The sequence below is a fragment of the Solanum pennellii genome, chromosome 8 (assembly GCF_001406875.1).
Source record: "Solanum pennellii chromosome 8, SPENNV200".
Taxonomy (NCBI): Eukaryota; Viridiplantae; Streptophyta; class Magnoliopsida; order Solanales; family Solanaceae; genus Solanum; species Solanum pennellii.
In genome coordinates, this window is record NC_028644.1 from 14,044,002 (window position 1) to 14,069,200 (window position 25,199).

Here is a 25,199-nt window from a genome sequence, read left to right on the forward strand (position 1 = left end):
TTTCCTCTTCGTTCGTTTCTCTCTCGATCGTTTCTCTTTCCCTCTCCTTGTTCTTTCTATTTTTTTTCTTATTGAAACCCTCTTTCTTTTACCCTAATTAGCATATAATTAAGTATAAAAGATGAGGAATTAACCCACTAATTAACTCAAGGTTATCTCTTTTAACCCCCAAGTAATTAAACTATTAACATTAACCCACTAACTTTATAATTAAAGCAGGAATAGTCCAAAAAGCCCCTTAAATTACATAACAGAAATCCGACCCAGCCTAGGAATACGCAGCCTGTGACGGCCCGTCGTGCCTGCGACGGTCCGTCCTGCTGCTGCAGTCACAAAGTTCAGAGACTCAATTTCCTTGAAGAGTCTGTGACGGTCCGTCGTGCCCACGACGGTCCGTCCAGCCATGTCGTCACGAAGTTCTGAGAGTCGATTTCAGTACCCAAATTTCAGAATTCTAAGTGTTTTGGAACGAGACCCCCTCGACGGCCTGTCTTTCCCATGACGGTCCGTCGTGGGTTCCGTCGACTCAGACAGTTTTTCTAGAAATAAAATCTGCTGCTAAAAACGACTAAACAGGTCGTTACAATTCTAGCCAAAAAAAATTTTGTATTCAGTTATGTTGTTTTGTTGTAGAAAATAGTTGAATTATACAACTACAAATTTTAAGGTGTTGCTATTACTTATTTTGTGATAATATTTTGTTGTCACGACATCGCAAGTTGATTAGAGACAATAAAATGGTTGTCACCAATTGTGTATATTATTAGTGACGAAAATAAATGTGTTAATTAAATCTAAATTTAATAGCTAAAACCTATAATATTCGACTGCAAACTCTAATTTGACGCAATTTTAACAACATATTTTTTGAGGCGAAATTATTTTGTGTACAAAATGTAATTAATTTTAAGAAAAAAATAATTTGTCACAAATCAACTACATAATTAGTGACGAAAAAATATTGGTAACTTTAAGTTCGTAACTAAAAATACACAATAAATGGCGCAATTATGTTCTGTCTTTAAAAGTACCAGTCTCATATATTTAAGCAAGAAAAACAATTTTAGTCACTAAAATTTAGTGACAAATTTCATTTTGTCATTAATAATTTTATAACTATATATTGTAGTGAAGTTATATTGTATTATTATATACACACTGAGTATTATTGTATTTTGCAATATCTTTGAGTTTCTATCTACAATTTGTCAACTTTCCAAATGTATTAGATCTCTTACTATTGATTTATCCTTGAGTATCATGAGATGAATCTTTCGACTTGCGTATCTTGAGTTGATCAGTGCTTCATCGTGTCGAGTACCTGATAGTTGAGTTTTATCGAGTTGTGTATCTTATCCTTGAGTAATTCTGAGTTGAGTAAGTTTGAGTAGTAAGACTACGCTTGATTGTTCCTTGAGTTGAGTAAGTCTGAAAAGCGGTAAGTATGTTTTATTTTTATCAAGTTCAAGCTTATGTGTTTTAGAATTCCCTTTATATGCTCGTACATTCCACGTTCTGAGCCATTTTTCCTACATTTTTCATGATGCAGACATAGGTATTCACGATCATCAACAGGAATTTTGTTGATACATCCAAGAGTTTGAGTTAACTATGGCGATCCTTCTTATTTTCGGAGGAGTTCAATTACGTTTTAGTTTAGTCTGGATGTCGTGTGGCTTGTCACGACGTCCATCTTTAACAGTTAGAGGCTTCATAGATGGTCAGTATAGTTGAGAAATCTGTATCATTTATTTATTTAAGTATTTTAATGACTTAAGTTGCCTATTTTATGACGAGTTGAATAATTTATTTTTTTCAGAGTTTTCGTTTAGTTAAAACTTTGAATTTAAGTTTCATGAATTTTTATTCATTTTTAAGCTTTGTATGATTAAGTTAGTCTTCCGCTTGTAGTCATCCAGGATGAGAGTTTGCTTGGGGACCAGAAATGGTCTTCGAGTGTTGGACACGTCTAGAGTGTAGACTCGGGTCGTGACAAACTTGGTATGAGAACACTGAGCTCAAGTTTCCTAGGTGTCGATGAAACCGTGTCAAGTAGGATCTTGTTTATGGTTGTGAGGGCCCGATTTTTATATATGAGGGACTAGAGACATTTAGGAAAAGCTACCATTATTTCATACTCTTAATTGTGCAATCGAGCTAAGTTAAAGAGAATTATTTATAATCGTGCGTTTCTCAGATTCATTCATTCGACTACCCACCATATTCGAGGTGGTTGAACAAAAAAGGCAGGCCTTTATTGATGAGTTGTTCGTAGCATAAATCTTAAGTAAGTCATGAGAATCCAAAGGGGCTTGAGAAAATCCCAAGAGTAAGTTATGTTTTGAGTTTTAGAGGAATGCACCCATATTCACGTGAAACGTGCTTCTGAGCTTAAAGCGGAGGAATGCACCCATATTCACGTGAAACGTGTGTTTGAGCTAAAAGAGAGTTATATTCTCTTCACTAAGCCTGGTTTCAGCTGAGGTCCGTATAAGGAGGTATTCTTAAAGCTTGGATAAGATTTTTATCTGAAGTGATAATCGTATGAGTCATGATTCTATAAGTAGTGGTATAAGAAAGTGCCCATACTTACAGGAAAGTATGTAAAGGTTTAGTTATCTAAGGAATATGGTGTTTTGGCGAATTTTGTTTGTATAGTCATGATCCAAGTAAGTTATGAATGAGGAGTTTTCCCTTATGGGTAGACTAAGAAGTGATGAGTTGTGAAAAGGCCAGTATAGGAAGTAGAGTAGTAAAAGTGGCAATTCTAAATGAGTTAGACTATACCTTAACTATAAAGGGGCTATGATGGTCTGTCATTGTATTAGTAATGAGTGGTGAATAGAAGAGCAAGATTATTCATGAGGTGATAGCTCTAAGCTATGATTATGAACTTTATGGGAAAACATGTAATATTCAAAGTGTTATAGAACTATTAGGCATTCATGTATAGGGAATGACTGAATAATACTCAAGTTATGAAGGAAAATGTTATAGTAAATTGTAAGTATGAATACTAAGAGGTGAGGATTGACCGTTGTTGGGTTTTTTTTTTATAAAGACATCAAGAAAATAACAGAGAAAAACTTCGAGAGGAAGCAATACTGCAGAATTCGCAAAGGGATGTATTTTATTAAAAATTCAGAGACACGTATTTATAGATATAATTCCTAACTAAAAATAGAAAAATATGCTACTAACTTATCAGTAAAATTTATATAACAAATAAAAGAACTAACTCCTATATTCAAGTCACAAAATACACTAATAAAATAATATAAAAATCCTAAAAGTAGCTAACTGATTTATTACTGCAATATCATGAGACATATTCTCAACACTCCTTGGGTCAGGAATTGTCGATTGTAGTTTCATCTGAAATTTACCTTGTGAACAAATCTGCTAATTCATCCTTTGTCTTGCAATGCTGATGTGCATCTTCTATTGGATTGAATGAGAAACTCTTACTTTTCATTTCAACTTGTAAAATCTCTTGCTTAGTAGAATCAAAGATTTGACAATATTTGTCTCGATATACAAGTCCTTTTTCTATTAACTGACCAACACTAAACAAACTTTTATATCTGGCACATACAAAAAATCTGTATTTTTCTTGTACCTGACTTTGTTTTAATTGATAGACCCTTTTCCTTCTGCAGAAATACAATTACCATTTCCAATTCTGACTTTCTTATTTTCCATAAGAATGAGCTCTTCAGAAAGATTTCTTTCATATGTTATGACGTTTGTACAACCATTATAAATCATCAAAAAATCAGATTTTTGGGTTGAAAAATAAGTTGCCAAAAATAAGTGGTCTTCTTCTTCTTTAGTAGTGACTTGAACAACTTTTTTATCTTTTTAAAATTTGCTTTTGCAAATCATAACTTCATGACCATGTTGTTTGCAGTTATTACATTCTGCATCAGGTGTCTTCTAACATTTATATGGAGGACGTTCATTTTTTCCACAATGCTCACAAGATGGGTACTTCTTCAAGAATTTACTCTTACATTGACTTTTATGGCTGACTATTAATTCTCCTTCAACCATACCATCTGGCCTCATAAGCCTTCTTTCTTCCTGTGCCTATAATTAATTTAACAATTTTGCCAAGGTAATTTTGGACAGATCTTGTGTGTTTTCCAAGGTTGTAATACATGCTTCAATTATTTCGGGAACTATAAAAAGAACCTTTTCAATAATCCTTGTATCTTAAACTCAGTGCCTATTTGAAGTTCTGACTCTTTCATTCTCAGCAATTCGAATTTCCTCATTAAATTGAATACCTTCATTTCGCGTATTGTTTCATCTCAAGTATATTCTTTCTTCAGATAACTTCAAATATCTTTTGGTGATGTGCAACTTATGATTTTTGTGAAAATAGTTGTCGAAACAACATCAAACAAAGTTGCTTTTGTCTTCGACTTTATTGTTTTTTTTTCATATGGCTTTTGATTTGGGCCATGGTGGGATTATTTGGCAGTATATTAATTTGATAATCATCTTCCACGTCTTCCCAAAGGTCAAGGGCCTCCAATTATGTTTCCATTCTCACAATCCATAGTTGGTAGTTCTCACCATCAAACGTAGGTGCAGTCATTCGTGATAAACTATTTTTGGAAGTCATTTTTTTACTCACAGGTCCTTCAAGAACAAGTCTCTAGATACCAATTGTTGGTTATTTTGATAAAAAAATTAAAAAAATCAGAGAAAGACTTTGAGAGAAAATAAATACTACAGAATTATCAATGAGTATTATTTTATTAATAATTCAAAACATACCTTTATAGATATAATTCCTACTTAAAAATAAAAAATATGCTACTAACTTATCATTAAATTTAAATGATAAACAAAAGAAATAACTCCTAAATTCAAGTCCCATAGACTCTAGTAAAATAATTTAAAATCCTAAAAGTAGCTAAGTCATTTATTCTGCAATTCCCTGAGACATATTCTCAATATTTGTCATTAATTTTAGTGGGAGAATGATTATCGACTTCGAATCTAGTAGTTGTAAGTTTGTATAGTAGGCGAGCAGTCATATTGATATTGGAGTTTATTCACAAATATTAAGATTTGAGATGATTGTCATGATCAAAAGAATTGCAACATGAGGGTGATGATGTTATTCTCGAGATTTTATTTAAAAGACTTGCCCTAGAGTAGGTAAGAAATTGAGGTGATTAGCTGCAATAGGTATGAGTAGTACAAGTGAGAGACCCTAAAGTTAAGTGTGGCTAAGTTACAAGAGTAACAAGAGCATTAAGAGGTGTGAAAAGATAGTATGTTACCATATGAGGTTGCAATTAAGTTATAATTTTCCATGTTTTCCTAGATTTCATAATTGAGTTGTCAATGTGGACTGGGTTCATAGCCTTCAAGTTTCAACATTAGACCTAAGGGGGAGATGATAAGATCAGAAATAAAGTCAAGTGTTGAGATTTCTTAAGAAGCTAGTTAGTAGTATTCCATGGAGTTGTTAGACTATTAAGCTTGAATATATTGTTGTTAAATATTTGGTGGTTCTTGATCTGAGCCCAATGTGGTGTAATAGTCTTGGGATAAGATTCCTTATAGATATGTATACAACCTAAACTTAAGGATTCGGGTTAACCTTTCATACAGTAAGAGAAGACCATTAGACTTAGACCTTAGTAAGAGTAACCCAATTTTATACCCAGTCTAGTCGTAACTCGGAGACGAATAATCCCAAGGGGGAGATATTGTAACACAATGGAAAATTTTAGATATTAGACTCGAATTGTTCTTTGTAGTGGGTGAGATTTTTGCAAGGAATTCAAAATTTCTTCTGTGTTAAGGTCACTAGATGTAGAGCCTTAAGTTAGAAAAACAACCAAATAGAAAAGAATTCAAGTCATTCCTAAGTTTTTCTTAATTTTGGTTCAACTTCAAACAACCATAATTCCTAGTATAAGATGAGTTAGGTGAGCTAAATGATATAGAATTGAAGCCTGTCAAGTCCTCTTTCCAACTCCACTGAGTTTGCTAAATTTTAAGCTCAAAGTAAAAAGTTATGACTAATATACTAACGATGTTAAAACTTGGCAGCAGCTCCACGATGGCTCCGTAACATAGAACCTCACTGCTTGGTGAAAAATCATTCTGACTTCCAACTCGTTTTAATTATTTCTTTAAGGGTATTTTAATCCTAAAAACCCTTAGGAATCATCTAAATTTCCCTAAATGTACAGAAAAGCAGTTTTCACAAAATCAAACCCTCTCATCCACTCCAAAATATGCTCGACAATTTCAAGAAATGCTAAGGCTAGGGTTCTAATTCAAAGATTTTTCAAGTTCTACTAGAAGATTTACTTTTTGGTATGTAAGCTTCCATAGTGTTGGGTTTGTTCACCCACACACCAATCATGTAAATTTTAGTGTTGAAGTCCTTATACAAAGCTGACAGTATGATGTTCTTGAATTATCTTCCTGAAATTGGCTTTAGTTATTGAGTTTAGTATGAGATTCGTAAGTTCTTTATGAAATAATGTCGATTTTAGAGTCGTATATGAGTAGGTTCTTGTGTTCATGACGGACATGAGAAATCATCACGGACATGCCTTCCCCTTTCACAGAAATTTTCTTGCATCGTGAAGAGGTCACACACCTCTCTTACTCAAAATTTAATTCGTGATCAAATATTGAAAGGCATCTCCGCATCGCAGATTTTCTTCCAAAGAGTGATTTTTTGATCGTTTCTCATGTTTAACTATCGAAAAACACTCCTAAACATCACAAGATGTTTCCTACCACAAATCACAACCTTGAATACATAAACCAGATTCAAAGTAGAGTTGATAGTAAGGTTTTGAGAGTTATTTCAAACCTTTTTGATAAAATCCCTTTGATTATTCTACAATTTCTAATAACTTGGTTGAAGACTCAAGTAAGTGAGCATGAGAGTGAGGAGAACGTATTCACGAGTTTACTTTATCATTAGAAGATGCTTTATATAATATGAACCATAACTCTTGAATTCATAATTCACATTCAAGAGAGTGTTAAGAGTCGAGTTCAAGAAAGCTTTTTAGTTCAACTATGAATCTTTTGAGATCAACAATTTGAACTAAGTTATAAGAAAGTAAGTATGAGAATGAGAAGTGTTTTATTCATGAGTTCAATATTATTATGTAAGCCCTCGAATCGACACATTCATTCCCATAACTTCTGCATGAATTCTATTAGCTGAGTACCTTTGAGAGGAGTAGTATCATTGAAGTTCTTAAGTTCCAAGTATTTAGTTCTATCTATGGTTATTGAAAACCTTGCATTCAGTCGTTCATGTCTATAATTCGGATGACCATATTTTATGAAGTCTTTTACCAATGTTTTGAAACTTGTTTTAAAACTTGATGTTTTTGAGTTGAGTAAGGTGAATTAAGAGTAAAGTTCATTTTCTTTAAAATGATATATGAGAATTAAGCATTCCAAAGAGTACATATTTTCACATTTAAGATGAGAGGAAATTGAGATTTTCAAAAGAGTTTTGAGCAGTTTGAGTACCATCTCCTTTATAAGAAAGAATTTTTAGTAATTATCTCAAATCAAAGAAACGTTTATGTTTTTAAACATATGAGCTAAGTATTTTGGGAGTAGTATTGAACATCTACACGGGGACAAGTTTGAGTTAAGATAAGTCACGTCTCTAAAAACCATGTAGCCATTGTGGGTATAAAGGATCATACTTTTTAGATGATTCGTTAGTTGTTTATATGATAGACTAGTTGATCAACTTATTTAAGGCGTTCTATATGATGAAAAAGTATAGGATAGTCCTGGAGCATGGGCAAGACACTGTATCATTAATTAGGTCTATAGTGGTAGTTGTCGGTTAGAGAAACTCCCACAATGTTATATTATATTTTTATATACACAGTGAGTATTGTTGTATTTTTCAATACATTGAGTTCCTATCTACAGTTTTACATCTTTCCAAATATGTTGCACCTTTTACAATTGCTTTATCCTTGAGTATCCTGAGATTAGTGTTTAAAGTTGGGTATCTTGAGTTGATCTGTGCTTCATGATGTTGGGTAACTTATTGTTGAGTTTTCCCGAGTTGAATATCTTATCCTTTAGTACTTCGCTGTTTAGTTAGTTTGAGTATTCCTTGAGTTGGGTAAGTCTGAAAAGAGGTAAGTATGTTTCCCTTTTATCAAGTTCAAGCTTATATTTATATTTTAGAATTCTCCTTACATAAACGTACATTCTTCGTACTAATCTATTTGACCTGCATCTGTTTTTGATGCAGACACATGTATTCAAGAATATTAACTGGAGCTTTGTTGATACATCAGAGAGTTCGAGTTAACTATGGTGAGCCTCCATATTTCCGGAAAATCTGAGTTACTTTTGAGTTTAGTCAGGATGTCCTAGGTCTTCTTCCGATATCCATCTTTAATAGCTAGAGGTTTCGTAGACACTTAATATAGTTGAGAAGTTTGTTTGATTTATTTTTTAAAATGTTTTAAAGACTCAAATTTCCTATTTCATGGTGAATTGAATAATTTATTTTATTCAAACATTATTTTGAGTTAAAGGTATACATTTAAGTTTCATTAATTTTTATTCATTTTTAATCTTTGTATGCTTTAGTTAGTCTTCCGCTTGTAGTCAGCCAGGATTAGGGTTCACTTTGGGACCCACAATGCTCTTCGAGTGTCAGCCACGTCCATGGTGTAAACTCGAGCCGTGACAAACTTGGTATGAGAGCACAGAGTTCAATTTTCCTAGAGCGTCTATGAAGTCATGTCAAGTAGGATCTTATTTATGGTTGTGAGTCCCCCACTTATACAAATGAGGGACTAAAGAAACTTAGGAAGAGTTTTCTTTCTTTCATGCTTTTAATTGTGTAATTGAGATAAGTCTTAGAGATTTACTCATACTCGTGCGTTTCTCAGATTCATTCATTCGACTACCAACCATAGTAGAGGTGGTTGAACAAAAAATTCAGGCCTTTATCAATGAGTTGTTCATAGCAGATATCATGAGTAAGTCATGAGACTCCAGAGGGGATTGATAAAAGTCCGAGAGTAAGTTAAGTGTTGAGTTTCAGAGGAATGCACCCATATTCACGTGAATCGTGCGTTTGTTCTTAAAGCACGTTCTACTCTTTTCCCTAATCTTGGTTTCAATTGAGGTTCTTTTGAGGAGGTATGTTTATAGCTTGGTAAGATTTTTACCCAAATAGATTGTATCTGTTATGATTCTATAAGTAAGAGTATAAAAAAGTTCCCAGACTTAATGGACAATATGTACATGTTTAGTCATCTAATTAAGGGAGATTGTGTACATGAAAACTATGTTAGAATAGTCATGCACCTAGTAAGTAATGAATAAGGAGTTTTCCCTTATGGGTAGACTAACAATGAATGAGTTGCGAAAACCTAGTATAGGAGGTAGATTAAAAATTTCAAGCCAAAATGAGTTAGAGTATACCTTAACTAGAAAGGGGTTATGATGATCTGTCATTGTATTAGTAATGACCAAGTGAAAGTGCTGAATATAAAAGAGAGTATTCATGAGGTTATAGCTCTAAGCTAGGCTTATGATCTTTAAGGGAAAGCCCGTAATACTCATAGTGTTATTGAACTAATTAGGCATTCATGTATAGTGAATGAATGAATATTACTCAAGTTGTGTAGGGAAATGTGATAGTAAATTGTAGGTATGAACACTAAGAAGTGATGATTGACTATTTGTCATGAATTTTAGTAGGAGAATGATTATTGACTTTGCATTTAGTAGTTGTAAGTTAGTATAGTAAATGAACCATCATAATGCTATTCCTGTTTATTCATAAATACTAAGCTTGAATTTTAAATGAGTGTCATGATCAAAGAATGGAAACGTTAGGGTGATGATGTTAGTCTTGAGATTTAATTTATAAGTATTGACACATAGAAGCTGATTAATTGAGGTGATTCGCTGCAATAAATATGAGTGGTACACGTGAGATACCCCAACGTTAAGGGTAGTGAAGTGTGGCTAAGTCGCAAGAGTAACAAGAGAATCAAGAGGTGTGCCAAGATGGTATGTTACCATATGTTTTTTCAATTGAGTTATAATTTTCCATGTATGCCTAGATTGCATAATTGAGTTATCAATGTGGAATAGGTCCATAGCCTTCAAGTGTAAGGTTTAGACCAAAGGAAGACTTGATAAGATAATCAAGTAAGGTTTTGAGAATTTCTTAAGAAGCGGGTTAGTAGGAGTCCATGGAGTTGTTAGAATTCTATGCTTGAATGTTGTGTTGTTAAATACTTGGTGGTTATTTATATGAGCCCAATATGGTGGTAAAGAGTAATAGTATTGGGATGAGATTCCCTGTAGAGAGGTATAGAACCTGAACTTAAGGATTTGGGTTAAGCTTGAATACAGTAAGAGAAGACCGTTAGTATCATACCTTAGTAAGAGTAACCCCATTTAATACACATTCTAGTCGTTATTCGGAGATAGATAATCCCAAGGGGAAGATATTGTAACAGCCAAAGTAATTTAGAGCTTAGACTCGAACCGTTCTTCATATTGAGTGTTTTTTACAAGGAATTTAAAATTTCTTCAGTGTTAAGGTCACTAGATATAAGACTGTCAGTTCCAAGAAGAACCAAAGAGACACCATTCAAGTCATTCCTATGTTTTTCTTAAGTATGATTCAACTTCAAACAACCATAACTCCTAGTACAAGATGAGTTAGGTGAGCTACAAGATATAGAATTAAATATCGCCGTGTTCACTTTCCATTGCCATCGATTTTTCTATATTTTTAGCTTTCAGTAATAAGGTATGACTAATATACTAACGAAGCACAAACCCATTAGCAGCTCCGCGATGGATCCACTTTACGGATCCAACACGGACCTCACTGCCTCGTGAAAAATCATTACGACTCCCAACTCGTTTTAATTATTTTTAAGGGTATTTTGAATCCTAAAAAGCCTTAGGAGGTCACCTAAATTTTACTTAAAGTATATAAATGCAGTTTTGACAAAATAAAATCCTCTCAACCACTCCAAAAATTCTACGTTCAAAAATTTCAAGAAACGCTAAGGCTATGGTTCTACATCACATATTTTACTTCAAATTCTTTAAGAAGATGTTATTTAAAGTATTTAAGCTTCCATATTGTTGGTGTTTTTAACCCACAAAACCAATTATGTTAATTTAAGCATTAAAATCATTTTATAATGTTGAAAGTATGATGCTCTTGAATTATATTTCTGAAATTAGCTTTAGTCTTGACTTTAGTTGAGATTGTTGAGTTATTTATGAAATAATGTCTATTTTAGTGTGTTATATAAGTAGTTTCTTCTGTTAGGGTGCAAGGTATCTAAATCCAATGAGGGATTGAGAGAAAGAATCAAATCTAGGCGAATTGGGGTTAGAAAATGAAGAAGGAAAAAGACAGGAGAATCTGGCACCTTGCTCCATATCACGGACGTGCCTTCCCCTTTCACAGAAATTTTCTTTGCGTTGCGGAGAGGTCACAGACCTCTCTTGCTCATAAGTTAATTCACGACAACTATTAAATGCATCTCCACATCAGGACTTGCTTACAAACAATATTTTTAATTGTTTCTCATGTTTACCTATCTAATAACACTCCTAAACATCACGAGATCTCTCCTTCACAAATCACAACATTGAATACATAAATTGGATTCAAGATAGAGTTGAAAGTAAACTTTTGAGATTTCTTTCAACACCTTTTTGACAAAATCCCTTTGAGACTTTTTTTAGGAGTCTTTAACAGTTTCTAATTACTTGTTTCAAGACAAAAGTAAGTGAGTATGAGAGTGAGGAGAATGTATTTACACGTTTACATTATCATTACAAAATCCTTCATGTCTAGTGAGGGTGTTGATATATCGTGGTTTCACGGTATTATTAATACTTTTTTCCTTAAAGTCTAGTGTGTCCAAAAGCCTTTTTGTGCTAATTTTTATATAAGTTTCTCTTTATTTGCAGGAAATCTTTCCAAAGATATGCGGAGATTTTGAGCGAAGAAATGCAGAAGAGACCACCTATAGAGCTTGTGACGGTCCGTAGGTGGCAGCGTAGTGCAGCTGCTGAAGGAAGATAGGGAAGTCTGACCAAGTGTGGGGTTACGGAGTCTATGACGGTCCGTCCTGCAGGTTCGTCATGAAGTTCAGAGAAGTAATCCCAGTACCCATATTCCAAGAGTTGAAGTATTTTGGAACGAAGACCCTCGACGGACCGTTGTGTTTGTGACGGTCCGTCGTACTTGCCGTCGAGGGTATGAAGAGAGCATTAGAAGATATTGCACAAGTATGGGACGACGGAGTCCATGACGGTCCTTAGTGACCACGATGATCCGTCACGAGGTCCGTCGACCCAACCGCGTTTTGAAAGATTTCCAGCAAATAGAGTCCTTGTTTAATTAGGTTTTTATTTTCTATAAATAGTTCGAAAAACCTCGTTTTTGAGGTTAGACTCTGGATCATTATTAGACTCCGTAATGTTAGACTCTGGATCATTATTAGACTCCGTATTGTTAAACACCTTTTGATTATCATTAGACTTTTTGTGAGATTATTGATTACTTATAGATTCTTGCAAGTGATTATTGGTGGTTTTTGGTGATTAATCAAGAAAACTTTCGGATTTTACTCTTTTTCATTGAAGTAAGTACATGAATTCATATATAATATATTTGAATATTGTGATTATGACTATGGGTAACTAATCTTCATAACTAGGGTTGTGGGAACCATAGGCAAATAATGAGATAAAACCTAACTAAAATAACAACTCTAGAATAGTGTCTTGCATGCATTAATAATTCTTTCGTTTAGAAGTCTTTTTAACGGATGGCCAACGTTAGAACTCGCCTTAATGCTACTTGCCGGACCAAGGAGGTAGATAATAGGAAAAGAATTATCAACATAGATTTAGTGTATACTATCTAATAGGCTAGTATTGATTGGTACGAGGTAATAACTTAGTAAAATATCGAATACGATGATAAATATAAGGTAAAAATAAGGGTTAGGATAGCAACACACGTAGCCGGACCAAGGTGCGGAGTCAGATTTTCTAGATGTCGGATCAAGGATTTAGAAATACATAACTTATCACTTTGCATGCAAGATACTAGGAAAGAATTGTTATAGTTAGAATTATCAAATTATGAACCTGTGGGGAAAACGTAAATCCTAGTTACTTTGAGTAATTGATTAAAATCCAACATTCAAAGCTGTTAAGTGTCTCTTTCAATTTAGGTAGTTATTATCATTCATTTAGAAATAGAAACCCCCCTTTTATTGTTTTTACTTTGCAAGGAAGTCATTGACTAAACAAAAGTAATAATAGATTGAAGTTAAGTATAGACTATTTTCCTCGTGGGAATCCCAACCTCACTAGTTGGGTTATTTACTTGACACGACCGCTTTACTTCTTATTTTAGAAGTAAGTTTAAGCGTATCAAATTTTGGCGCCGCTGCCGGGGATTATAGCTTTTAGATTAACTTGAACTTATTACTATGTTTAGTTGATATTTTCTTGATCTTACTTTGTTTTATTGTTTTTGATTCGTTTAGAACTATCCTCCTTGTATGCCAAATACACGGAGAGGAAGAGAACCCTTGTTTCCCTACGATCACGAATTAGAGCGTACATTACGCAATATGAATTGAAACTTGGGAATAAATGATGATGATCCAAACCAGAACATCCCAGCTCCGGTTGATGTTCATGGTCAGTTGTTACCCGAAGCTCTGGGTGAACACCAACAGAGGGGATTAAATTCCGTTCCACAGCCCCAAGCATACTACAAAGGCTATGATAACATAGCAGACTCCGATGGGCCACTTGTCTTACCTCCTCTACCCAGAGGCCACACCTTTGTGGTAACTAGTAGCCTGATGCAAATGCCCACTGCCAGAGGTTTGTTTTCAGGGCTACCTTCTGAGGATCCACATGCCCATATAGCTAAGGTAAGGGCAGTGTGTAAAAGCTGTGTAGGGAGGCCTGATTTGGATTTAGATGTAATAGGTCTCAGAGTGTTTCCTCTCTCACTGACGGGAGAGGCTGCTATGTGGTTCACTGAGCTCCATGCAACTCAATCTTCCCTTGGATCCAACTAAGGGATGTCTTCTTAGCACGCTACTATCCGGTCTCCAAGAAACTAAACCACAAAGACAGAGTGAACAACTTTGTGGCACTACCAGGAGAGTCAGTTAGTAGTTCTTGGGATAGATTCACCTCATTCTTGAGAAGTGTTCCAAATCACCGTATAGATGATGAGTCACTAAAGGAATACTTTTATCGGGGACATGATGAAAATAATAAAGCGGTGTTGGACACTATAGCAGGTGGATCTTATGGTGAATGTCCTTATGCTGAGATTGCCGAAAAATTAGAGAAAATCTCCCGGAATAATAAAGCTTGGAGTACTAGGAAGTCTGATACAGGGAGAAACACCTTCGCAGTGCAGTCCACTTACAACCCAGCCACAGATGAGATTTGCGAAGAAATGGCTCAGATGAGAACCGAGCTTGGGTTGGTACTAAAACATGTCACTGGGGGTGCAGAGAAGATAATGCATTCAATTACTTGTCGAAACCACCGCTACAAACCGATTAGTGCTATAGTGAGGAGGATTCCTATGCAGTAAATGAACAGACGGGGGGTTTCCGACCATGTGCCCAAGGCTCTAATCAAGAGAATTGGCGCCAAGCTCAAGGGAACCAAGGTCGGAACTATGGTAACTACAATCGTGAGGGTCATTATGTGCGAGATGGAAACTACAACCGTGACAACAACTTCAACAGGGGTAGCTATGGTAATAGAAACGACAGGAATGGACCTTATGTTCCTCCTCAAAATCATGAAGTTACTCCTAGGGATGGTGGAGGTAGTATGTCGCGAGTTGAGGATATGTGGCATAAAATGATGAGGAGGTTCGATGCTAGTGATGAGCACAATAAAGAGTTGAGGAATGATTTAGCGGGTATTGGGCAAAAAGTCGATACACATGCAATATCGATTAAGCAACTTGAGTTACAATTGGCCCAATTATCTGCGACTGTGAACACAGGGCAATCGGGCACTCTTCCTAGCAACACTGTCCAAAACCCGAAAAATGATGGACATTGTATGGAAATTACTACTCGCGGTGGCAAGTAAACCATTGACCCACCTATGCCGTCTAATGAGAAAAAGGTGCCAAAAGATACTGACAAAGTGGTAGATGTTGATGGTGAATTGGAGGATAACACTCTAAAAGATGCTGAAGTGCCTAAAAAGGTAACTCTCATGCCTAGGCCACCACCCCCATTTCCTCAATGATTATTGAAAAAGACCGAGGATGGTAAATATCTGCGTATTATAACAATGTTGAAGCAACTTTCTATCAATGTCCCTTTGGTAGAAGCTTTAGAACAAATGCCCGGTTACACCAAGTTTATGAAAGATCTTGTCACAAAGAAAAGATCGGTCACTTTTGAGGATGATGATAGAATGCAGCATTGTAGTGCTATTGCTAAAAGATCTCTGGTACAAAACAAAGAAGATCCAGGTGCGTTCACTATTCCTTGTACAATCGGACTATTACATTTTGCGAAAGCATTATGTGATCTTGGGGCAAGAATAAATCTCATGCCCCTCTCGATTTACAAGAAGTTGGGTTTGGGTGATCCAAAGCCCACTGCGATGTGGCTACTGATGGCTGATCGAATAGTAAAAAGGCCTATAGGGATACTCCAGGATGTGCTAGTAAAAGTAAAGTCGTTCATATTTCCGGCAGATTTTGTTATTCTTGATTGTGAAGTAAATTTTGAAGTGCCTATTATTCTTGGGAGGCCATTCCTTGCTTCGGGAAGAGCCTTAGTAGACATGGAAAAGGGGCAGATGAAATTTCGATTGAACAATGAGGAAGTGACCTTTAAGATTTGTAGGTCCATGAGGCAGAGTGGTGAACTTCAATCAGTATCTGCTATGTCCTACAACATGGGTGAGACATCTGAGACACAAATAGAAGAACGTCTAGCTGTAGAAGCATTAGCGGCAGTGATAATGAATTTTGATAGCGATTGCATTGAAGAGTATGAGTCATTAGTCGCGGCTCTTGACCGAGGTGATGTTCGGTTTAAACCAAAGAAATATGAGCTATATATGAAGAATCGCGAGTCCCCATCCGCGAAACCATCTATAGAGGAGGCTCCAAAATTAGAACTAAAAGCTCTCCCACCTCATCTCAGGTATGAATTCTTAGGAAATGGTGACACTTTGCCGGTAATCATTGCATCAGACCTGAATGAACAACAAGTTGAGTGTTTGGTGAAGGTGCTAAAAAGGTTTAAAAGGGCTATTGGGTGGACTATTGCGGACATTATTGGGATCCCTCCTGGTATTTGCTCTCATAAAATCAAACTCATGCCTGACCATAAGCCAAGTATTGAGCACCAGAGACGCTTAAATCCTCCTATGCAAGAGGTCGTGAAGAAGGAAATCATTAAGTGGTTGGATGCCAGAGTAATCTATCCAATCGCCGATAGTAGTTGGGTATGCCCGGTTTAGTGTGTACCTAAGAAAAGGGGAATGACTGTGGTCCCCAACGAAAAAAATAAACTTGTTCCAATGAGACCGGTTACTGGATAGAGGGTGTGTATGGATTACCGCAAACTAACTTCATGGACTGAAAAAGACCACTTTCCTATGCCCTATATGGATCAGATGTTTGATAGACTTGCCGGAAAAGGGTGGTACTGTTTTCTTGATGGATATTCGGGGTAAAATAAGATTTCTATTGCACCAGAAGATAAAGAGAAAACCACTTTTACTTGTCCATATGTGACCTTTGCGTTCAGAAGAATGCCGTTTGGGTTGTGCAATGCACCCGCCACATTTCAGATATGTATTATGTCGATATTATTTGACATGGTGGAGGATACTATAGAAGTTTTTATGCATGATTTTTCTGTGGTGGTGATTCATTCGAGCGGTGTTTGACCAATTTATCTGAGGTCCTTAAGATATGTGAAGACTGCAATTTAGAACTAAATTGGGAAAAAGGTCATTTCATGGTGAAAGAGCGTATTGTTTTGGGTCATCGCTTTTCAGAAAAGGGCATAGAGGTTGATCGAGCTAATGTCGAGGTAATAGAGAGAATTTCCCTATCGATCTCTGTGAAAGGTGTGAGAAGCTTTCTTGGGCATGCAAGTTTTTACTGGAGATTCATCAAAGACTTTTCAAAGATTGCACATCCATTGTGCAAACTGCTGGAGTAAGATTGTAAATTTTGTTTTGATGAATCCTGTCTTAAAGCATTCAGTGAGCTAATAGACAAATTGGTGTCTGCGCCTAACATTATTTCTCCGGATTGGAACAGTCCATTTGAGGTGATGTGCGATGCTAGCGGGGTGGCTCTTGGTGTAGTATTGGGACAGAGAAAAAACAAAATCCTTCACCCCATTTAGTAGGCTAGTAAAGCCCTAAATGAAGCTCAGAAGAACTACACAGTAACCGAGCAAGAACTCCTTGCAGTAGTCTTTGCTTTTGAGAAATTTCGCTCCTATTTGCTAGGTACTAGAGTTCTAGTGCATACTGACCACTCAGCATTGAGATATTTGATGGCAAAGAAGGATGCGAAACCTAGGCTGATTCGTTGGGTATTACTTCTGCAAGAATTTGACTTTGAAGTGATGGATAGAAAGGGAACTCAAAATCAAGTTGCTGATCACTTGTCTCGTCTAAAGGATGAAGCTATGAGAGAGTTAGGGGATAAGACTGACATTGATGATAAGTTCCCCGATGAGCATATATTGGCTGCTTCACAAGACTTGATCCCATGGTTCGCAGATTTTGCGAACTATCTGGCTAGTGATGTTGTTCCATCGGACTTGTCCTTTCATCAAAGAAAAAAGTTCATGTACGATGTGAAGAAGTTCTTTTGGGATGAACCATACTTATATAGGAGTTGTGCCGACAGTCTTATTCGGCGTTGTGTACCAGAATGTGAGATGTTGAGTGTGTTGGAGGCATACCATTCCTCACCCGTTGGTGGACATCACAGCGGTATCTGAAACGCTAGTAAGATATTACAATGTGGTAACTATTGGCCAACTCTTTATCAAGATGCTCATGAGTTTGCTAAAGCATGTGACAGATGCAAACGAGATGGCAGCATTTCAAGAAAGCAAGAGCTCCCTCTAAACCCCATTCTTGTGATTGAGTTACTTGATGTTTGGGGTATTGACTTTATGGGCCCTTTTGTGAGTTCTCATGGAATGAAGTACATTCTAGTAGCAGTTGATTATGTATCTAAATGGGTCGAAACCATCGCCCTCGCAAACAATGAAGGGAAGAGTGTCACTACATTCTTGAAAAAGAATATATTTTCTTGTTTTGGCACCCCAAGGGCAATTATTAGTGATGGGGGCTCCCACTTCTGCAACAGATTGTTCAAGGAGTTATTGGAGAAATATGGGGTTCGCCAAAATGTGGCCACTCCTTACCACCCTCAAACTAGTGGGCAAGTTGAAGTGTCGAATAGGGAGATCAAACAGATATTGTCAAAAACAGTGAACGCTAGTAGAACGGATTGGTCAAGGAGGTTTGATGATGCTCTTTGGGCCTACTGGACGGCATATAAGATTCCCATAGGTATTTCTCCATACCAACTTGTATATGGGAAAGCTTGTCATCTTCCGGTTGAGTTAGAGCATAAAGCCATGTGTTCTATGAAGAAGTTGAAAATGGATTGGAGCGAAGTTGCAGAACAACAGTTAAATAGATTGAATGAACTAGATGAATTTCGCCTGAAAGCCTATGAAAGCTCAGCCCTATACAAAGAAAAGATGAAGAAGTACCATGACAACAAAATTGAAAAACGAGAGTTTATTGTCGGGGATTTGGTGCTTTTATTCAATTCCAGGTTGCGCTTGTTTCCGGGCAAGCTCAAGTCCAAATGGACTGGTCCTTACTTGGTTACCCAACTATTCCCTCATGGCGAAGTTGAGTTGAAAACTAAGGAGGGTGTGCAGTTCAAGGTGAATGGACAACACATAAAAGTCTATTTCGGGCATGCTGAATCGGCGAATGAAGTGATAGAGGCATACCATCTTGATGAAGTCTGAGTAATCAAGTGTCCCCAGTCGTGCCACGACATTAAATCAGGCGCTTGTGGGAGGAAACCCAATACTTATAGTCTTTTTAGTAATGGTAGCATTTTTCTACTAATGGGTTTTTAAATTTGCAGGCACATCACCAGGAAATTCTACCGAAAATTACTCTGCAGCAGTCACTGACGGATACATAGACAGACTGTTGCGCGTGCGACGGACCGTCGTATGCCTCCATCGTACCAGGTACTTCTTTCTGTTATTTTCAAAAACTAGGGCACACACGACGGAACAAACGACGGTTCGTCACAACTGAGACGGACCGTCGTCAGGGAATTGTCGCGTCATTAATGAGGCGTACCCTACCCGACCCGGTTGGAGTTTTTTTAATAAAATGTCACCATTTAAACTCCCCAACCCCTCATTTCACCCCCATTCCTTCATTATTCCTCCCATTTCCCTCTCTTTTCAACTTCCACAATCTTTCCCTCAATCATTGTTCCCCCAAAATTCTCCAAAGCCCTAAAAGTTATAATCTACTAGTCGGAGGTTCTGCTGTGGGTGTCTTCCTGGTCACCGAGTACTTGTCCATCTTGTTTTTCTCCAATTATAAGGTATGTGTCTCTAATTTCTACTCATTTATCGTGCATTTTTGTTTATTAATTAGTATTAGCTTAGTTCATCGTGATATGTTCGTTTCTTTTATATAAGATTCTGTCTAACCTAGCTTAAAAATGTTTGAAATTGCCGTGTTTACAACCCTAGACATAGGTGCTTTTCCATTTCTAGTTTCCTAGGTTGTTGGGTTAGACAAATGTAGGTCCAAAACACTACAAGTTCGATTTGGGTTCATCGGGGATGCTTGGGGTACCCCCATTTCTGTCGCTGATCAACAGAACGAGACCCCGATGACGGACCGTCGTACCCACGACGGACCGTCGTAGGGTCCATTCCAATAGCCCTAACACCCCACTGCCCAATTTTTTTTATGTGTCCTCCAACAGAACCATGCGACGGACCGTCGTCTTTACGACGGTCCTTCCTGCACAACCGTTCTTGTTGTCAGAGACCCTATTTCTGAGGGTCTCTCACTTTTTCTAAGTGTCCTTCAATGGACCCATGTGACGGACCGTCGTCTTTACGACGGTCCGTTCTGCACAATCGTTATGGTTGTTAGAGACCCTGTTTCTACGGGTCTCTCTCCATTTTTCTAAGTGTCCTTCAACGGACCCATGTGACGGACCATCGTCTTTACGACGGTCCGTCCTGCACAACCGTTCTGGTTGTCATAGACCCTGTTTCTAAGGGTCTCTCTCTATTTCTCTAAGGACGAGTAGGACGAACCGTCATACCCACGATGGTCCGTCGTGCATGACCGTTATGACGGTTAGAGACCCCTCCCCTTAGGGTCTCCATATTTTTTTCTAAGTGTCCTCTGACGGACACCTACGACGGACCGTCGTACCTGTGATGGTCCGTCCTGCACATACTGTCATACTAGTCAGAGAGTATCGTTCAGGGTTCTCCATATATACATAGTCTAAGTGAGACACGACGTACCCCATAACGGTCCGTCATCGCCACGAAGAGCCGTCACTTGGCTCGTCGTGTTTCACTCTTACTATAGAAATATTGATCCTTTACAGGTACTATCTACTATGGCACCCAAGCAAGATCGAATTTATGCACGCGGGCGATCGAAGTCTATCGCCCTGTCTGCCCGCATGGTCATTGGCTCTGATGATGAGCGTGACCCCGAGTATGTGCCCCCAGGCAGTTCCACCCCTTCCCGTACTGCACGTGCTCCCAGAGCCACACCCAAAAAGGTGGCCTCCGGCGTAGTCACTTCCTCCCAGTCTGATGAAGAGCGCACACTGACCGGCACACCCTCTGGGTCAGCCACAAATGAAGAAGGAGCGTCTGGTTCCTTAGCAGTATCATGGTCGGAAAGCCTCCGGCTCTGCTGAGGTTCCAAGAACCCGCCACCGCTGCAGCGTCGGCCTCGTCTGATGAGGCTGATAATTCGGAATCCACATTAGGTTCACCAGCTCAGGCCCTCACCCCAGCCACTGACCAGCCCAACCGGTGGTGTGTCGACGGGCAATTTCAAGTCTACTCCGACGCCAAGTTCCTGACTGAAAAAGGAGTTATGACTCGAACACTCACCTTGGAGCAGCGGGTCCTTAAAGGGAGTCTCCCGACGATGCCTGAGATCCACAATCTCTTCACCAGGCATCGCCTAGAGTGGACAGCACGTTCGTTGGGACGTTACAGTGAAGAAATGGTCTGAGAGTTCTACGCATCCTACGTAGCGACTCTCCGATCACAGATTGATAGGCGGTCTGCCCCCGCCAAACGGCCCCACTGGAGCAGGTCCAAGTACAGGGCATTCAGGTCGACATTTCCCTGCCTTCCATTCGCCGGTTTCTATACGGCGAGGGTGTTGATGCTACTCGGACCCCTCTCACTACCGAGTTTGACTACCGATGGGAGCTTGTTAATGATGGCCAGTTCCTGCGCGAGCCATCGCTGAGAGAGACCACGAAGAGGTGGATGGCCCTGCACCTCTCAGTTGATGGAGAGGGTTCCGACTGGGTGACCGAGCCAAAGGGGGCCATCAACAAGGCCAACCTCACTTTCACGGCGAAGTTCTTGTGGCTGATTGTCCGCCACTGCCTTTCCCCCACAGCCACTGATAATATCGTTACATGGGATCGAGCAGTGTTGATGGCGACGATGATAGCCGGGTTCGAGGTGGATTTCACGTGGCTTCTAAAGGCAGTCATGCACGATAGGGCTTTCAAGGTCACAACTACTTACCCTTTCCCGTGCATGATCTTTTCTCTCTGCAGGTCCGCAGGTGTGCCTATATGGCACGCAGATCAGCTCAAGACCCCGCAGGGCACTGTTGATGTCGGCCTCATCAGAGATGAGGCCAATGAGTTGGCTCCACGCAAAGGACCCCGTCCAGAGCTGCCCCCACTTGCTGACGATCTTGCCGATACGGTAGCCCAGGCCCGCACGGCTACGCAGGCAGCGTCCACTGACACTACCCCGGTCGAGTCTATCCCGGGTAGGCACTGCCCCGAGCTCCTCTCGCATAGCCCCTCTACCCGCGTTGGTCCCTCTTGCTAGGGTCCAAAAATTAGAGGCGCAAATGGCTACACTTCTGCATCATATCCAGCCGTGGATGCAGAGGTCCATTACCGAGACAAAAGATCACCTGGAGCGGAAAATGGTCCAGTATACAGAGCGGAAGATCGCTGAGGTTCACCAGTGCTTGGACACTTTTGAGTTGCGGGTGCTAGCCCGGCCAGCCCCTCCGGTAGATGTGTCAACTCTTCAGGCTGCGGTCGACAGTCTTCGCGCAGATATCGACACGATCTTAGACGCTAGGGTGCCGGAGTCTGAGGCCCCTTCTGTCGAGCCTGCTGAAGACACAGTATTGGCGGCCCTATTCGCCACTTCAGAGATTCCACCACCTCCCCCTCGAGAGCATGCCAAGAGGCGTAGGAGTCGAGCAGAGGATGAGGCGCGAGCACGGAAGAAGGAGTGCCGTGAGATGGAGGCTGCGAGGAGAGCCTCACTTACTGTGGAGGCGGCGCACCAGATGAGAGCAGGAGAGTTAGCGGCTGGGGCGTCTAGCTCTCAAACTGTGGAGATAGCGGGAGGCACTGCTGATAGTGCGGTTGTTGCTGAGGACACCACTGAGGGTGTCCAGATTGTAGAGGACGCGGGTTCCGGGGAACCGGACCCACCAGCTTGCTGATCGATGGCGCTTTGCGCCACAGGTTTGCTTCACCTACCACTCTAGTATTTAAATTTTTATGCATTGGGGACAATTGCATGTTTTTTTGTAGGGGGTGGGGTAAATGGAAAGTGAGTGTTAGGGTGAATTCTTAGTAACCCAATTCACTATCCTCTTTTGGGGTTTTCTTGCTTGTGTTCTTTTTCCCCAAAAGACTGATTACTTTTTCTATTGAACCAGCATGTCTATATCTTTTATACATAGTTTACTTCTGGAGTATGATGGCTAATATGATATCCTGATAAATTGGAAAATGATGCATGACTAGGCATAGTTATTGATAATTGTGTGGCTCTAAGAATGACATAGAGGTACACCATTGCATTACCCTAAGTCTAAAATTCGAACTAGGTGTCTGATAATCTGGTGGAGTTATGAGATGTCAAGTGAGTGTGAGGAAGATTTGAATAGTCCACTATTTGTACTGAGCTAGAACTTGCCTGGTTAGTCCTTCTAAAAGTAAGCTGTAATAGACAATTAGGAAAGGATCATAGGTCCTTATTCGATATAGCCCATTTTTAGCCTAAATAAACGAAAACCAAATGAAATTTATCCTTCTTTGTTCCAAATGATCTGAGCTTAAATTAGATCTTTCTTTTTCACCCCAACTGATCTTTTCTAGGAATAATGTGTTGGCCGTGGTCCCTCCTTGGACATGTGCACCTCAGCTTATGCCAAAAGCATAAGTTGAGGGTGGCTAATGCAGTAAAAAACCTTCATTATGGCCCTGACCGAACTTTGGGTATTGTGTACCTTGACTCACGGCAAAGCCATGAGTTGAGGGTGGCTATTATGAGGAATGCTCTTGAAAGTGGGGTTGAAAGAACAAAGAGAGAGAAAGAACAAAAGTAAAGTGACTCAAGAATTAGTTGAAAGAAAACTAAAGAAAAATAAAAGTATACAAGAAATACAAGCAAGAAAAAAAGAGATTCACTTACACAAATGAAGAAAGAAGTGAAAATAGCAAGGTGAAAGAATATGAGAAACTGGGCGAGATGAAATGATAGAAATGGTATGTTTAGCCGATATTTCAAGGAGGCCAAAAAGTCACTAAAGTATACCTAAATATACCCTACCTGACCCTGAGCCGATGTTACAAGGTAAGAAAGTCCTATCGTGATCCTAAGGGTTGTATAGCGAACTTAAGGCAGTGAAAATAAGGGAAAGCTTATGGCAATAGGTTTGAATGAGTGTGACTTTGTTCTGAGAGTGAGTGTTGAAAAGTAATCCTTATACTCAAACTGAAATCATTGTTTAAAAAAATGAGGATTTTGTCTTTAAGTGAGGACACTAGTTGCAATACCGGAATGGTTAGCACCTCGGTGAGAAATTGAAGAGGATAGGTGTTAGTGCATGGTGAGTCTGTGTCATGTTCTGATCCCACATAATTGAAGCCTAATAGTGATAGCATGCATAGATATGATGAGATTAATCGGGATTGAACAGACAAATGATTGCAAAGGATAACACATGGATACTATTGTACAAAGATTGTGTATTGAGTCATAGTGCGTCGCTTGAGGACAAAAAACGAATTTAAGTTGAGGGTGTTGATATACAGTGGTTTCACGGTATTATTAATACTTTTTCCTTAAAGTCTAGTGTGTCCAAAAGCCTTCTTGTGCTAATTTTTATATAAGTTTCTCTTCATTTGCAGGAAATCTGTCCAAAGATGAATGCGGAGATTTTGAGCGAAGAAATGCAGAAGAGACCACCTACGGAGCTTGTGACGGTCCGTCCTGCTTGTGACGGTCTGTAGGTGGCAGCGTAGTGCAGCTGCTGAAGGAAGATGGGGAAGTCTGACCAAGTGTGGGGTTACGAAGTACATGACGGTCCGTTGTGTCTATGACGGTCCGTCCTACAGGTTCGTCATGAAGTTCAGAGAAGTAATCCAGTACCCATATTCCAAGAGTGGAAGTATTTTGGAACGAAGACCCTCGATGGACAATCGTGTTTGTGACGGTCCGTCATACTTGCCGTTCAGGGTATGAAGAGAGAACCAGAAGAAATTGCACAAGTATGGGACGACGGAGTCCATGACGGTTCGTCGTGACCACGACGATCCGTCGCGAGGTCTGTCGACCCAGCCGCGTTTTGACAGATTTCAAGCAAATAGAGTCCTTGTTTAATTAGGTTTTTATTTTCTATAAATAGTTCGAAAAACCACGATTTTGAGGTTAGACTCTGGATCATTATTAGACTCCGTATTGTTATATTGTGGATCATTATTAGACTCCGTATTGTTAGACACCTTTTGATTATCATTAGACTTTTTGTGAGAT